Consider the following 15748-nt stretch of genomic DNA (forward strand, 5'->3'; position numbering starts at 1 on the left):
ATGACCTCTCATCAGCATTAGTTCACACAGCTAATTTGAAACATTATTAGGAAGCAGGGATTATAGAGAAAAATCTTGTGTTACTCTCCCCTCTCGAAAAAAAAGTAACTAACTAAAGACAAATAAATAAATGATGTCCTCTGATCTTGACCTCAGTTGATGAAAAAATAAGTTGAGCTCTAGACTAGGTTTAATCACCAGGTATTTCACCAGCATTTGAATTACTAAATCGTCACCAAAATGTATATCAAGTATTTTTCGCATTTAAAACATCATACAGCATGTCATAGATCCCAGAAGATGGGAAACTTTGACAGTGACACATCATGAAATGTATAAATGGCATGTTTTTGAGTTAGGATCCTTATTTTCGGTAGTCTTAATAATACATTTATCGATCTTAGTGAAAGGGCCTCATAAATCAGCCATGACAACAATGTTCTCAAATTCATGTATGGAGATATATGCATGCCTTTAATATTGCCATTGGTTGTTCTAAAGGGTTGATTAGTGAGTAAGGGAGTGTGTGTATGTTTCCTCTGGACTTTGACTTTAATGAAAACATTCAAAAATCATGAATAGATCCCTTTCTCAAGTTAACGAATCTTATTGCATGCCTGTTGGCTATATTCTCTAAGTCCCTGGTTCTTTTGGCATTCATTTTAAAATTGGGATATTTGCTTAAAATAATTAGAATGGCTAAGAGAAATTTTCTAAGAATCTAGTGATCTCATTAATTAGTCAATTTGATAAATACTTTTGAGTGTTTATTGAGTCAATTCAATAAATATTGTTGATTATTTATATAGTGGTATATAGACTATGCTAGACACTTATACATTATTTCATTTAATATCTGCAGCCACCCTCTGTGAGCATTATTATTAATATCCTTATTTCTTAAATGAAGAAATTGAAGCTCAAATAATTAAAATGAACTATTCCTGATCTAAAGGTTTGACAAGTCATTTAATAATTTTGTGCTTTCCTATAAAATGGTGCAAACAAATTCACAGTATCATTTCATAAAATGAGATGATGGTAAGATTATTTTTGTATATGTTGAACAACCATGAGAGTTTTGTTGTTGTTAGCTAATTTATTAGCATTGCTGGACTGTTGAATGGGCAGACAATGTATGTGTGCTTATGGCATTAGTGATGTGTATATGTGTGTGTATGTATGTGTATATAATATATATACGTATTCATATACATATATGTATATGTATAAATGTTTTTTTCTTTTTCTTTTTTTTAGGCAAAGCAACCCTTAGTTGACCTCACAGATTACAAGGACCTTGTCAGTTTATAATTCTGTATTTTTTATTTTCTTATGCCTATAGCACCTGATCTTCCTAGATGGTCTCCCATCCAAGTACTAACCAGGCCCAATCCTGCTTAGCTTCCGAGATCAGATGGGATCGGGCTTATTCAGGGTGGCATGGCCATAGACTATAAATGTTGATGAATATTTTTAAAGCATAGAAGTAGCCATGAAAAAATACATTGTTTTGCTAAAAGATTTATGTTTTAGAATTGTGCTTACTTTGAATTACCTATATTTAGAGACACGATCTTTTCAGAAATTTTCCTAATGTCTTAGTCTAGCTTCCTATCGAATTCTTGGGATTTGAGAATTTTGTTTTCATCCACCCACTATTTCTGAAATCTCCAAAACAAAACAAAACAAAACAAAACTGTCTTTTCTTTCCTTCTCAAATTCTGAGAGTATCTCCCTCTTTTGATAGTCCAATGGAATTACATTAGTTCACATCCTCATTAACTCTCCTAAGTAATCTCTTTTGTCCAGTCTCTCTTTCTAATTTATGTAATTACTATTTATAGAATCACTTTACCAAAACTCTTCTTCTTTAATTCAGAGCCTTGTAAAGAATCCTTATTGCTTCCCATATCAAGACCAAACACCTGCGCATCATTCTCAAAATCTTTCAAATGCTAACTCTTGACCACAAATCTAGTGTCTAGTTTTACTCTATCCCTAGTATTCTATTTTGGATAACCTAATCTTTTCATCAACTTCTACACAAGCTGTGTTGATTCCTGTCTCCAAGATTTTGCTCATGTTATTGCACTGACACACGGCGTTCTCTCTTCTTCTCTCCATCTCTTCATATTCTCGTCAACTGCCAATATTCAGCTCAAGTGATGAATTTGCTATGAAGTTTTCTCTATTACTTCAGGCGATGCTCAGTTCCACTTTCTCTAATTCCTGTGATTACAACACACATGATAGTACTTAATTGTTCTCTATTTGATATATGTTGGTTTTGTCTCTATAACCAGACCGTAATTCCCCAGAGTCTACAAGAGTACTATAGAGTAAGTGCCCGGTAATTCAATAAATATTCTTATTTGTTATTATCTAGGCACTATAGAGAGTCCATAAATTTAACATTACCTAATTTGACTAGATCGAATTAGGGATAGTGTATATGGTAATGTGGATTTTTCCATCATTCACAAATGTATGTGCTTTCTTCAAATACTCAAGTATTAGCACTAGAAGAACCACTTCTTCAATCAGTCTTCCTCCTTTGGGTTTGAAAGTATTTTCATATCCATCCTCATTTAATCATCATAAAGAAAAGATATTTTTTTCTGAAACTCATTTTAGAGATGAGAAAATAGAGTCTAAGTAAGGAAGATTACAATGACGGAGAAATCCTTAAGTCATGACAGACAAGTAGGATATTCATAAGAGAGAAGGATGAGAGGCAAAGGCAATCAAGACATTTAGATTCCTGGAAAACAGGCATGATATGTCATCAGTACATTTGGTAACATATAAGTAATACAAAATAGCTGGAACCTAGGGTTGGTTCAAGGCAAGTAAGGGTCTGGAAATGGAGGATGCAGTTTGAAAAACCTCCTTAACATTTCTAAAATTGAGCTCATCATCTTTGTTGTTCCCTTTCTAACTAACTCCATATATCTTCCTTTTCAGTGATTTCACCTCCATCCATGCAGCTTCTTAATTTTCTGAGAGAAATTCAGCTGTCATCCTAGACTCCTTTTTCCCCCCTCTCCTTGCACAGACAGGTGCTAAATTCTGCTGAGTGTGCATTCAAATTAGGCTGAGAAGTTGTTAGAAATGCAAATTCTGAGACCCAACACCAGAGCTGCTGAATCAGAAATCCTGGGGTTAGGGCTCAACTATCTGTGTTTAACAAATCCTCCAGGGTATTCTTATGCATATGAAAAGTTGAGAGCCACTGCTAAAAACAGATAAGAAATTTTTGAGAGGCTTGAAGCAGATAAGTGACCTGATAGGATATACATTTTAGAAAGGTCATTTTTATATTTGTGTGGAAGATGGAATGGAAGGGATTAAAACTGAAGGTAACAAGACCAGTTAGTAGAATAAAAAAGTACAAAATGAGATACATGAGAAGATATATTTATGAGATAATAATGAGTTATAACTGATCAATTTATATTACAATTTGGATGCACAGGATAAAGAAGAGGATGTAGTTAGGTGACTGGTCTTTTACACTAAGTGTTATGGCACGTTCAAATCTAAGACCACAGAGCCAATTGAGATTAATTATGACCCTTTATTAGCTGGCCAGTGACTGACTCTCCTCACTAGAGAATCAGCCCCAAGCTTCCAGAGGAGGTAGCTTATAAAACCACATCAGGCAAGCAGGTTTACAGAAATAGAAGTTATCTTTGCACAGGACATCTCCTAGAACTACATCCTGGTTAAACATTAAACAAGCAAGCAGACTATAGAAGCAGAAGTTGGCTGTTATCATCTGGTACAAAGATATATTGTTTCTGGGGGACTCTTAAATCTTATAGCAAACAGGACCTGGTAGACAGTTCTGTTATCTGCATCCTGGAAGTGGCGTTCCCCACCCCCCCCCCCCGCCCACCTTGGGAGCTGGCGCTTGAAGATATCACTCCCTGTCTTGTCTTTGTGACTAGCTTACTGGAGAACTTTCCACTTTTACATTCCCCACTGGTTTTCAAAGGGAATTCAAATCATTGATTCCGCAGCCTGGAGTGGTTGATAGTTTGTTCTGAGGACCATGAGTTTTACTGCCTGTATCTGTTTTCTGACATAGGCAGTTATCCAATTAATTATACAAGGCCCAAACAGGAGGCCCAGGAAGGCTAGAATAAGGGGGCCTGTACTGGATGTCAGGAGAGTTGTTAATCAAGGGGTGTTATTAAAAGGTCCTTCATACCAAGATTCTCCACATTTAAGCCGTTCTTCTCTGTCTTGCTAGTGCTAGGCTGTCTCGTATAATTCCAGAGTGGTTAGCATAAAAACAGCAAGTCTTACCTAAAGCTATATAATTAAAGAAAGATCTATGCTTTATGAACACATTAGTCTTACATGTATAAATTAATATGCAAGATTCTTATTTCATTTTACAGATTCTGAAACTAAGCTGTTCAAAAGGTAAATTCTGAAACTGCAGTTGATACAGTAAATGAATATATCAAAACAACAAAAACTGTATCTAAATATTTACATTTAAAAAGACATTTAAAACCGGGACGGGTACTTCTCAGTGAGGCTCAGGTGAGGCAGGTTGTTACTGGGTGAGACTGAGTTGGGACTCTGGTTGCAGAGACTAATTGGTGAGTTTTTCACTGCAATAGGTGGAGAGCCCGTAAGGACTTAAGAAGGGAGAAGTTACGGATTTCTGAGAGCTTATTCTCTCTAGTTTGGGGAGAAGTGGAGGAGGTCTTTCAAACATGATTTCATAAGGTGTGATCCCTTTACAGTAAGTAGTAGGGGGTGCATCGTGCCCTTAACAGAGGGGAGGGAAGGAGGCTTACCCAGTTTTCGCCAGTTTCTAATTTGAACTTGGTTAAAGTTTCTTTCAGGGTCGTATTTATTCTCTCTACCTGTTCTGAGCTCTGAGGCCTCTAAATGCAATATAACTTCTCATTAATTCTTAGGACCCTGGCTAAAGTTTGACTGGTTTGGGCGATGAACACCGGGTCATTGTTAGACCCCGGTGTTATGGGCAGGCCAAACAGAGGCACTATTTCTGAGGCTAATTTATTTGCTACTACCAGAGCTGTCTCCTGCTTGGTGGGGAAGGCTTCAGTCCACCCTGAAGAGGTGTCGGTGAACACAAGCAAGTACTTGAATCTGAAGGTACCTGTGCTGACCTCAGTGAAATCTAACTCCTACTGTTTCCCCGGTGCCTGTCCACGAAGTTTCTTCCCTTGTTGTACTCCCTTGGAGAGCCCTGGATTCACTTGTGCGCAGATGTGGCACCGGGCCGATACCTGCTTGACCATTCATTGCAGACCCGGAATGTAATACTCTCTTGTCAACAGTTCAGTCAACTTGATCTCTCCTAAGTGAGTGCTCTGGTGAACCTGGGTTATGAGGTCTTGGCTCAAGGCCTCGGGTGCTACAATGCAGCTGTCTGGGAGTATAACCCACCCAGAAAATTCTTCTTTTTCTCCCAGCTTGTTGCATAGTTCAACTTCACCTGGAGTGTAGGTAGGGGTGTCCGCTAGCACCCTGGGTGGTAGGGCTGGCAGAATGTCAATTGGCCCCACTGGTTTTCAGACAGCCTCCTTTGCTGTCTAAGCAGTGAAGGAGTTGCCCCGTGCTACCTCAGAGCCTTAGTTCTGGTGCCCTGGGCAATGAATGATTGTTACCTTCTTTGGCAGCCATATATCTTCAAGGAGGGCTAAAATTTCCTTTTTGTTTTTAATTTCTTTTCCTCTTGAAGTCAAGATGCCTCATTCTTTATATAGGGTCCCATGTATATGGGCAGTGGCAAAGGCATACCTGCTGTCTGTATAAATGTTCACAGTCTTTTCCTTTTCCACTACAAGGCCTGGGTCACTGCTATTAGTTTGGCCCATTGTGCTGAGGTTCCATGGCTCAGAGCCTGCACCTAAATAACAGTCTCATTAGTCACTACAACTTCTCCAGTATACCTGATTCCTTCTGTGATGAAGCTGCTTCCATCTGTGAAAAGAGTGGCCTCTGGATTGGGCCAGGGGTCATCTGTCAGGTCTGGTTGGGTGCAGGTGACATTTTCTAGGATCCTGAGACAGTCGTGCATGGGCTGCTTGGAGTCGTCATCTGGTAGTAGGGTGGTCAGGTTGAGAGCAGAAGTTTTCAGTAACTGAATGTGGGGCATATTGTTGTAAGTAGGGCTTTAGTCATTTTCTTAGTCTGGGTGATATTAACTTCATCCCAGTTGTTGAAGATGCTCAGGGCTACCTCTACTAACTCAGTCAAATTCTTGTCCTTAAACATTCCTATCCTTTGTTACTTCTCTTTCCTAATATCTGGGGGCAACTGACTGACAAAAGCAAGGTTTTATTATTTGGATCCTCTGGGTCAATAGGGGTGTATACATGGTAAGACTCTAAGAGTCATTCTAGAAACGCTGCCAGCGATTCGTCCTTGGCCTGGATGATTTCGCTTACTTTAGAAAGGTTAGTAGGTTTTCTAGAGGCAGACCGGAGGCCCTGAAGCAGAAGCTGGTGATACCGATCGAGAGCCTCCTTACCTTATTCGGTGCTGGGGTTCCAAGGTGGATGGTGTACAGGAGGACATGGTGGACACAGGTGGGATTAGTGGTGGGCTGCCCATTTTGGCCATGCACAGTCTTGGCAGCCTCTCGGAGAATCTGTTCTCGTTCCTTTGAGGCAAAAAAGGACCTGGAGAAGCTGTTGACAGTTATCCGAGGTGGGTTGATGGGTAAAGAAAATAGTCTCTAAAGGAGAGATTAGCCCCTGTGGTTTCTCTGAGAAAGAAGGGTTCTTGATGTTTCCAGTTATACAGATCTTTCCTATTATCCAAAATTCCAATTTCAATATCAAGACCACATATTTACTCAAATCATAGCTATCTAGCTATTGTAATAGTTTTACTGTCATGGCCCAAATCAGAGCCATGCCCTTTGCTTCTGAATAGTCAGGTCTATTTTTGATATTTATGACATACAACAATTTATAATAACTGAAATTATGACTGATACCGTTATACAAGGACATATGAATAGTAAAGATATTGACAAATTTCTAGGAACTTTATACAATTTCTGAAACACTTGTATTAGTAAAATGCACTTATAAAAATGTAACTTGAAGGTTAAGTATCATTTATTATTTGACAATGCTTCCTATATAATTTAATATATTAAATATACTGAATTAGCTTAACAATTCTCTTTTACAAAGTGAAAAAAAAACAAATCTTTGAGATTTTCCAGGTGCCCTCTTGGAAGTCTCAAAGTTATTTTGAGATAAAACAAAAGATCCCATTTAGATTTTATGTTGGGAAATTTGTCATAATGTCACAAGATTTGATCCCTTGATTAAATAGGATCACAGGTCACTATGAAATGATACTTAGTAATCTATTTAACCAAAGTGATAATAAAAGATTTCAAAGGTAAATATGATGATATAAAAACCTTAGCACTCTTAATGTTAAGAAGACAATTTTTCTTAAAGTAATCAAAGACATAATAAAGACTATAAAGCACAATAAATTATTTTGATAAGATAAAGAATCTTTGTTTCTTAAGTGTATTGTTCACAGGTAAAGAAAAATCTTGTACAATCTCTTATTAGGAACAGACCAATAATCCAAACTCTAGTTTTTGTGTCAATACACTGTTGATATTAAAGTTCATTTTAAAACCTTATGACAAATATATTTAACCTTAGCCAATCTGACTATATAAAACAAGATTTTCTCCTTCTCTTTACAACTTTATATATTTACCTATGTTTCTGTCCTTTATTTTCCTCTTTCATGCCTCGAACGACCTTTAAATAACCTGAAACTATACTAGGATAAAATTACTCTCCTTTTTCTTAAAAACACATCCTTCATATCTCAAAACATATTTTATTTTCCTCACATAATTTGCATATAGAATTGTTTCCTTCACTTCTATTATTCCTACTAATTCATTTACATATACTAGAATTCATAACTCTTAGTAGCCTTAACTTCTAGAGAAGACAATGAAGTAGGAAATTGTAAACTGTGTTTTATATTTCATCATTCAACAGATTAGTAAATTTATGAATATACTAACTATAATTTTTAAAGGCATATATTTTTTCATAGTACAATTTTTTAAATTATAAAAAATATGGTAAAAGAATATGTTTACTAACACATTCTGTAATAAGAGTCCAAAAGTAGATAAATTTATGTTTCAGTATATTTTTCTTATTTGGAAATGCTCTAGAGAGTCAATGAATATCTAATATTAAACTTAACTAAATATTTTACCAAAAAGATTTTGGAAAGTATTTTTAAACATCAAGACTCATTTATAAGCTTTTAGGTTGAATTTATAATTTTATAATCTTAAACAACTACTAGAAATAGCATAAACTTATTTGACTAATAAACACAGGTAGAATAAAATTGTGTGTCTGACAACTTGAAGACATACCTATTTTACTTAACCTACAATATTAAACTATCCTTATTACCAAAGTTTATCTCAGATCATGTAGACTTGATAAAACAAAACAAAACAAAATAAAACATTTGGATTAGTTTCTATTTTTTCTGATAATTTTAGGAAGACAATTTATCTATAAGTGCTTATTTTTTAACCAATTAAAGCAGAGCCCTTTTACAAATTTATTTTCATATATAAATAAATTCTAACCTAAACTGATGAACTAGTTAGAAAGGAGATTTTATTATTTAGAATTCTGCCTTACAGATATTTTGTGAACCTTTAATCAAATTTATGTTTAGTCACTCTTTAGACCCAAATCTCTAATATAAATGTACATTCATCCCTTCACTAGCTTTCAATGACATCTTTGCTTTTAATCCCTATTTACACAACCATTTTCTTACTGCTATTTCTGGCTCTAATCTAAAATATAAAGAAGGATTAGCCCAACAGGCCCCTATTAGCTTCTTCAACTCTTGTATTTTCAATATCAAAAACAAACTCACTTCCATCACTGGGTAAATTATTTAAACTTCTTGTACCTCTGTTTCTTTATCTGAAAGGCTATTTGCAGGTCAAGTGACCCCTCTGATGGCCACCCTGTTCCAAATGTGAGCCAATCTAACTGGCAGAACCTCTGGAGATCGAAGGGGGTGATGCGGGACCCATAACCTTGGGCCCGCCACCTGAAGTCTTTGAAATTATTGAGAAGACACTGCAGAGGAGTGAGTCTGGAAGAAGTTTGACCCATGGCAGTTGGAACAGTGGTGAAAGAAAATATGATACCTGTAAAAGTTAAATAAGTTAGAGCAAGAGCCATGTGCTGTCCCAGGGACCAGTCCGGTGGGGCAGCAGCAACTAAACCAAGGGAGAAAAAGATTAATAGACCTATGAGGATAAGGAAAAGGATAAAGACATGTGACATTTAGAGACAATACGAATTCTAAAAATAGACACTAAAGACAGGGAGATGATGGACCAACATGAGACAAGTGCCGGCACAACCAGAACCAGGACAAAACCAAACCAGCCGGGTCAGGATCTGACGTCTCAGTCCTTGACCAGACTAGGGAAGTTATTCCACATCCAACCTTCCACAGGCCCACAGACAGGTCCAAGCGCAGCCTTTTTCACTGGTGATGCTGCTCCAGGTGGCTCGTGCCCCATTGTTACGGAATTGAACTTTTTGTCCACCTGCCCTCCTGAGTGAGTCTGCCTGGCATCCAGGGCTGAGGAAAGTCTCTCAGGGCTGCCCCCTGGATGAGGCAGGTCCTCGCCCAAGGTGGCCAGAGTCGCGGGTTTTAGAAGTCTTAATAGATCTCCCTGCCCTGAGGAAATCTCACTGGGGCCTCCAAATGTTGCAGCACATTCAAATCTAAGACCCACGGAGCCAATTGAGATTAATTATGACACTTTATTAGCTGGCCAGTGACTGACTCTCCTCACTAGAGAATCAGCCCCAAGCTTCCAGAGGAGGTAGCTTATAAAGCCTAAAACCACATCAGGCAAGCAGGTTTACAGAAGTAGAAGTTAGTTATTAGTATATCCTTGCATAGGACATCTCCTAGAACTACATCCTGGTTAAACATTAAATAAGCAAGCAGATTATAGAAGCAGAAGTTGGCTGTTATCATCTGGTACAAAGATATATTGTTTTTGGGGACTCTTAAATCATATAGCAAACAGGACCTGGTAGACAGTTCTGTTATCTGCATCCTGGCAGTGGTGTTTCCCCACCATCCCCCCTTGGGAGCTGGCACTTGAAGATATCACTCCCTGTCTTGTCTTTGTGACTAGCTTACTGGAGAATTTTCCACTTTTACATAAGTAAATATGGTGGTCATGGTTTGGTAAGAATAATTAATGTTTTCTTTTTTCTTTTCTCTTCTTTTATTTCTTTATTTTCCTTCAAGTTGAATATTTGAGCCAGGACCTCAGGAGAGAGGTCATGGCCAACAAATAAAGCTTTTGGAGTTAACAGTGTGCTAGGTGGTAACAGACATTGTATGAATGCATTAAATAACTCAGAAGAACATTCAGGGTGAGAAGGGGACCAACGGTGGAGTTGTGGAGAACTCCAGTACTTATGGAAGGCCTTCAGAGATTGAAGAATAGCTAAATAATAAGGTAGAGAGCCAGAAAATTTATATTATGGAGGCAGGAAGATAGAATTTCAATGGGGCCAACAGTATCAAATGCCATTGATACTTCAACTAAGATAAGAACTAATTAATTTTATTTAGAGAGTCACTGATGTCTTTAGTAATTATACCTTCAGGGAAGTTTTGACAGCAAAATACAGTAGTAAAGTGATGAGTGAATTGGAATAGATTAAGTTAAACCCTTAAATACAACTTGTATATCAAAAGAAGGAAAGAGAAAGGGAGTGACAGCTAGACTGAGACATAGCATCAATGGAATTTTATTTTATTAATTGAGATAATTATGTATGTTTACAATCTGACAGAAAAAGAGTGAGTTAAGAAGGAAAGCTGGAAAATAGAGTAGAGAGATGGAATGGATCCATGATGGAATAAGGCTTCAGAGGATAATGAGATAAAATCCAGGGAACAGGAGTAGGTATCAGCTTGGAATAACGTGCTGTTATTATTTATTAATACATATGCCTTTCTCAACCTAATTGAGAACTCAAGTGAATAGACAGTCTTTTTCAGTATTTACTATGAAAGGCTTAATAAATGTTTTTAAAGGAATGAAGACCATTTCTTTTTCCTCATCTGTTTTGAAATATAATAAACAATTAATTGCTTGTGTTTACATTGTAAAATTCAATAATTTTTTTCCGGTTATAGTTGGCATACAATAATATATCAGTTTCAGTAGTTTAGCATAGGGATTAGAGATCCATATAATTTGCAAAGTGATCTCCCCACTAAATCTAGTATCCTCTTTCCCCCTTACATATTTATTACAACATTATTAACTATCTTCTCCATACTACACTCTACATCTTCATGTCTATTCTGCAGCTATCCATTGGTACCTCTTAATCCTTTGTCTTTTTTCCCACCAACCTTCCTCCCATCTAGTATCCCTCAAAATATTCTCTGTATCTATGAGTTTATTTCTGCTTTATTTATTGTTATTGATTTTGTTCTTTAGATTCCACATGTACATGAAATCATGCAATTATTTGTCTTTATCTGACCCAAATCATTCAATGCAATACCCTCTAGGTTCATCAAGGCAATATCTTTTTTCATCAAGTGAATCTCTCGTAGACAGCATAGGTAAGGGTCTTATTTTCTTATGCATTCAGCCACTCTATCTTTTGGTTGAGTACTTAATTTTTTTCCATTTGAGGTACTTGTTGATAGGAAAGTAATTATTACCATTCCTTATTCCTGTTTTTGGTACATGTTTTTTCTTCTTAAAGAAGTTCCTCCAACATTTCCTGTAATTCTGCCATGGTGATGATAAATTTCTTTAGCTTCTTTTTGTCTGGGAAGCTCTTTATCTGTTTTTCAACTCTAAATGATAGCTTTGGTGGATAAAGTATTCTTGTTTGCAGATCCTGGGTTTTCATCACATTGGATATTTTGTGCCAAGCCATTGTGTCCTGCATGGTTTCTTTTGACAAGTCAGATGCTAGTCTTATGGGTGCCCTGTAGTAGGTAACTAACTGCTTTTTTCTTGTTGCTTTTAAGATTCTCTCTTTGTATTTACCCTTTGTCATTTTAATTATGATGTGTCTTTGTGTGGGCCTCTTTGGGTTCCTGGTTTTTGGAGCTCTCTGAGCTTCTTGGGGTTTTATGTCTGTTTCCCTCAACAGGTTAGGGATGTTTTCTATCATTATTTCTTCAAATAGCTCTTCAATTTCTTGTTTTCCTTCTAGAGCCCCTATGAAATGGATATGTTTACCTTTAATAGTGTCCCATAGGCTCCTTAAATTATTATAGTCTTGGCTTCTTTTGTCTTACCATTCTGATTGAACTTCCTTGGCTCCCCCTGCCTCTATATTGGTGGTTCAATCCTCTTCTTTATCCACTCTGTTTATTCCCTTTAATATAGTTTTCATCTCAGATAATGAGTTCTTCATTTTTTACTGGTTCCATTTTTAAATTTCCTTTTCCATTTTTATGTTTTTTTAATCTCTTTGTTAAAGTTCTCACTGAATTCATCTACTCATACTCTAAGTTCGTTGATCATCTTCATAACCAGTGTTTTGAACTCTGTATCTGTTAGATTGCTTAACTCCATTATTTCTGGATCTCTGTTCTGTTCTCTCATATGCTTTCTGCTTCTTTGTCTTCCCATTTTTGCTGCCTTTCTATTTCTATGCACTAAACAAATATCATAAATCTCCTAGTCTTATTACTGTGGCTTTGTGTGGTAGGTGTCCAGTTGCATAGTCCTGAGAAGGGTTCAGCTGCAAGCCAAATTTATCCCCACTCTGTGCCTCTCTGGGGCCACCTATTAAGATTCAGCAAGCAATCCACAGATGCTGTGCTTATAGTTGCCTCAAAAGGCCACACCAGAAACTGAGGCCAGCTGCCACCAGTGTTAGTCTAGGCACTGCTCAGCAAGGGGCGCCTGACTAAGGGAGGACACACCTGGATGTGGCGTGGGTGGGGCTGCAAATTGGGGGAGGCAGAGTTTCAGGGAATCCTCTGGGTGGAGCAACGCTCTGTTATCCAGTTTGATGACATCTCAGCCATGGCAGTACTGAGTCTGCACACTGCAAGGGGGGAGCACTCAACAGAGGAACAATGGATACTGCCTGGCACTTCTGTACAGAATGAGTCTCGCCTCAGCCTTCACTCTAACAACTCAGTGTCCCCCTCTAAGTCTCTGGTGCCCCACCCCGTGCAGCCAAACCAGCGCTGGTGCTCAGAGCAAGCAGTTCCATCACCGTGTATGTCCAGTTCTGGACATTGCCCCTGTAAGAGTCATCCACAGGTGTTGGTTGCTGCTGCCGCTGCCACAGCTTTTGTCCCACTCAGCCACTCCGGGCCGCGCAGCCTCACGTCCTTGCCACGTCCTACCTTCTGCCATTGCAGGGTGATTTCTTAGATTTCCCCCTAGTTTGTGGCTTATTCATCTAAATCCCAGGCAATTCTCCTTGCTGTTTGCTCCTTTTTTCAGTCACAACTTTGCTTTGCTCACCAGAGAGATGAACAGAGCCTCTATCATCTATGCCACTCTTTTTCTCCCTTTTTTTAATACTTCCTCTATCCCCTGCTTTTTCTTTGTTGGTTTTCCCCCTATAGTACATCCTCACTTCATGTTGTCACTATATTCAGTCTCTCAAGAAGATTTCATCCATGTCCAAAGTTTCTCTTTCTGAGAAAAGAGAAGCTGAATTGTGACTAGATCTTTTATACTAAGGGAAGTACTAATTATATTGCCCTTGGCTTACTGTTTGCCTCTCAATTGAGCTATCATGAATAGAATTGGGTTGACTTGAAGGATCATGTTCCAATATCCTGCAGATACTTAATGTACACCATTTCAATTCTTAATCTTTCTACCAGGCCCGATTCCAAATTGTCCAATCTCAGGGACTTCTTATTTCCAGTATCCCGCTCTGTTCTTTCGATAGAAAGTAACCCTTGTTTCATATCTTTTTGGTCTGGAAAGAGCTTCAGAGAAGCTTTTTGATGATTCAGAAAAGCAAATGAATAACTTACCTCTCCCAATAGACTTTGTTTTGACTTTGGCGACTTGTCATTTGCTGAAAGATATAAGTAGATTTCACAGTAAAAGAAAGAATGTTATATATAGGTTGAAGCAGGATGGTTATTTTTGTCCTAAGAGAAAAATCTGATCCAAAGATATACTTTATTTTTTTCATGTTTGTGATTAGGAATGACCATTTGAAATAGAAGCAGAGATGCCCAAGAGCCCAATCTCCAAAGTAGTAATTTGCTATATTTATTTCAAAGTGAGGCTCAATGGCTAAATTTAGGAAATTCCTTGGAACTGAAATAATATGCTTTGAGGAGATTCGGATGTTTGTTTTTTAACCCTTCTATATTTGCTCCAAGTTTTTTAATAGTTGCCTATGAATTAAATACATTATAAATATAAGAAGTCTATTTTTACTTCAGTGCCTTTTGCAGCAACTAGAGGGTGAGATATAATGCTATTATAAAGAGAACATTAATCTTCCTCTAGGGAAAGACTGATCTTCTTCCCCTGTCATTCTCCATAGTGCCTAACACAATGCAAGGGAAACAATAGAAATACAATCTTTACTTGTTGACTTGAAAGTTTACAGAAAAAAAAACATATTGTCCTCTACCTCCTCCTTGAGAATATCCCTGTCAATGCTATATTTAGAAAATGGGCTCTTGTCTAAGTCTGGAGACAAGGTTATATCTGTGGAGCAGATGCTCATTATAGTTCACATGCATACTGAACACAAATTCAGAAAAGTAATGAGGTAATTTGTATAATCTTCAGAAATACCTTTAAAGAGACCACAAGAATAGAACTCTGAGAAACTCATCTTCTTAATTCCTCTGCCCTCTTTGGCACCACTAGCACTCTGGGTTCCAATTCTTTGAGCCATTTTTATTTCTCTGTTTTTTTTTTCATTCAATAAACTTTAAGACATTCTGTTCCTATACACAAATGTCACTTTACTGGTTACTTTTTGTGTTTGTTCTTATATTATAAGTAGAATAAAGGTCAAAAATCTATTTAAATATTACCTGTACCTACCAGGCAGTTTCCCATTATTATCACTATCCTTTTTAGAAGTGTCTTCCTTAATGCCCCAAAAGCATTATATTTCTGTCCGTTATAGCACTGATAACCCTACACTGTAACTGCCTATGATTTTTGTCTGTCTCCCACTTAGTGAATAGACCACAGGCAAGAAGTATCTTCCATTTCTGTATCTTTTGTACCTGGTAAAATGTCTAGTGTACAATAAATATTCAATATATATTTGTTAGATGAATGAATGTGCGATGTTTCAGCATAGCCAAATTTGTTTGCCTACTGTAAAGGCCTTCATTTATCTGACCTTATTTTAATTATCCAACTCCATTTATTTATGAGCACCTATTATGTTTCAGACACTATAGATGACCTAATCAAGAAAAAAGTGATACTTAATCTGAGATCTGAAAGATGACTTATCATTACCTAAGTAAAAACAAAACAAAATGTTCCAGGAAGTGAGAACAGTGCCCTGCCAGACTTGATCAGAGACAGTAAAAGGGAGAGACGAGGTTGAAGCAGTTGGCAGGTGCTAAATCATGTGGCACTTTATAAGGCCATGTTAAGAAGCTTTTATCTTTATCCTGAAAGCAATGGGGAAAGTATCCTATA

At 37.3% G+C, this 15748-nt stretch overlaps 1 protein-coding gene and 1 non-coding gene across 7 annotated transcripts in view; one reads left to right on the forward strand and one right to left on the reverse strand.

Annotated features, from left to right (window-relative positions):
* Window positions 1-15748, forward strand: part of IL1RAPL2 (interleukin 1 receptor accessory protein like 2) — a 1139149-nt gene that overhangs the window by 713631 nt on the left and 409770 nt on the right. The window lies entirely within an intron of this gene.
* Window positions 1337-1455, reverse strand: LOC118608089. The gene has a single exon (XR_004952910.1). It is a non-coding gene; the product is annotated as a 5S ribosomal RNA (ribosomal RNA).

Source organism: Rousettus aegyptiacus, unplaced genomic scaffold, assembly GCF_014176215.1.
Source record: "Rousettus aegyptiacus isolate mRouAeg1 unplaced genomic scaffold, mRouAeg1.p scaffold_m13_p_9, whole genome shotgun sequence".
Classification (NCBI taxonomy): Eukaryota; Metazoa; Chordata; class Mammalia; order Chiroptera; family Pteropodidae; genus Rousettus; species Rousettus aegyptiacus.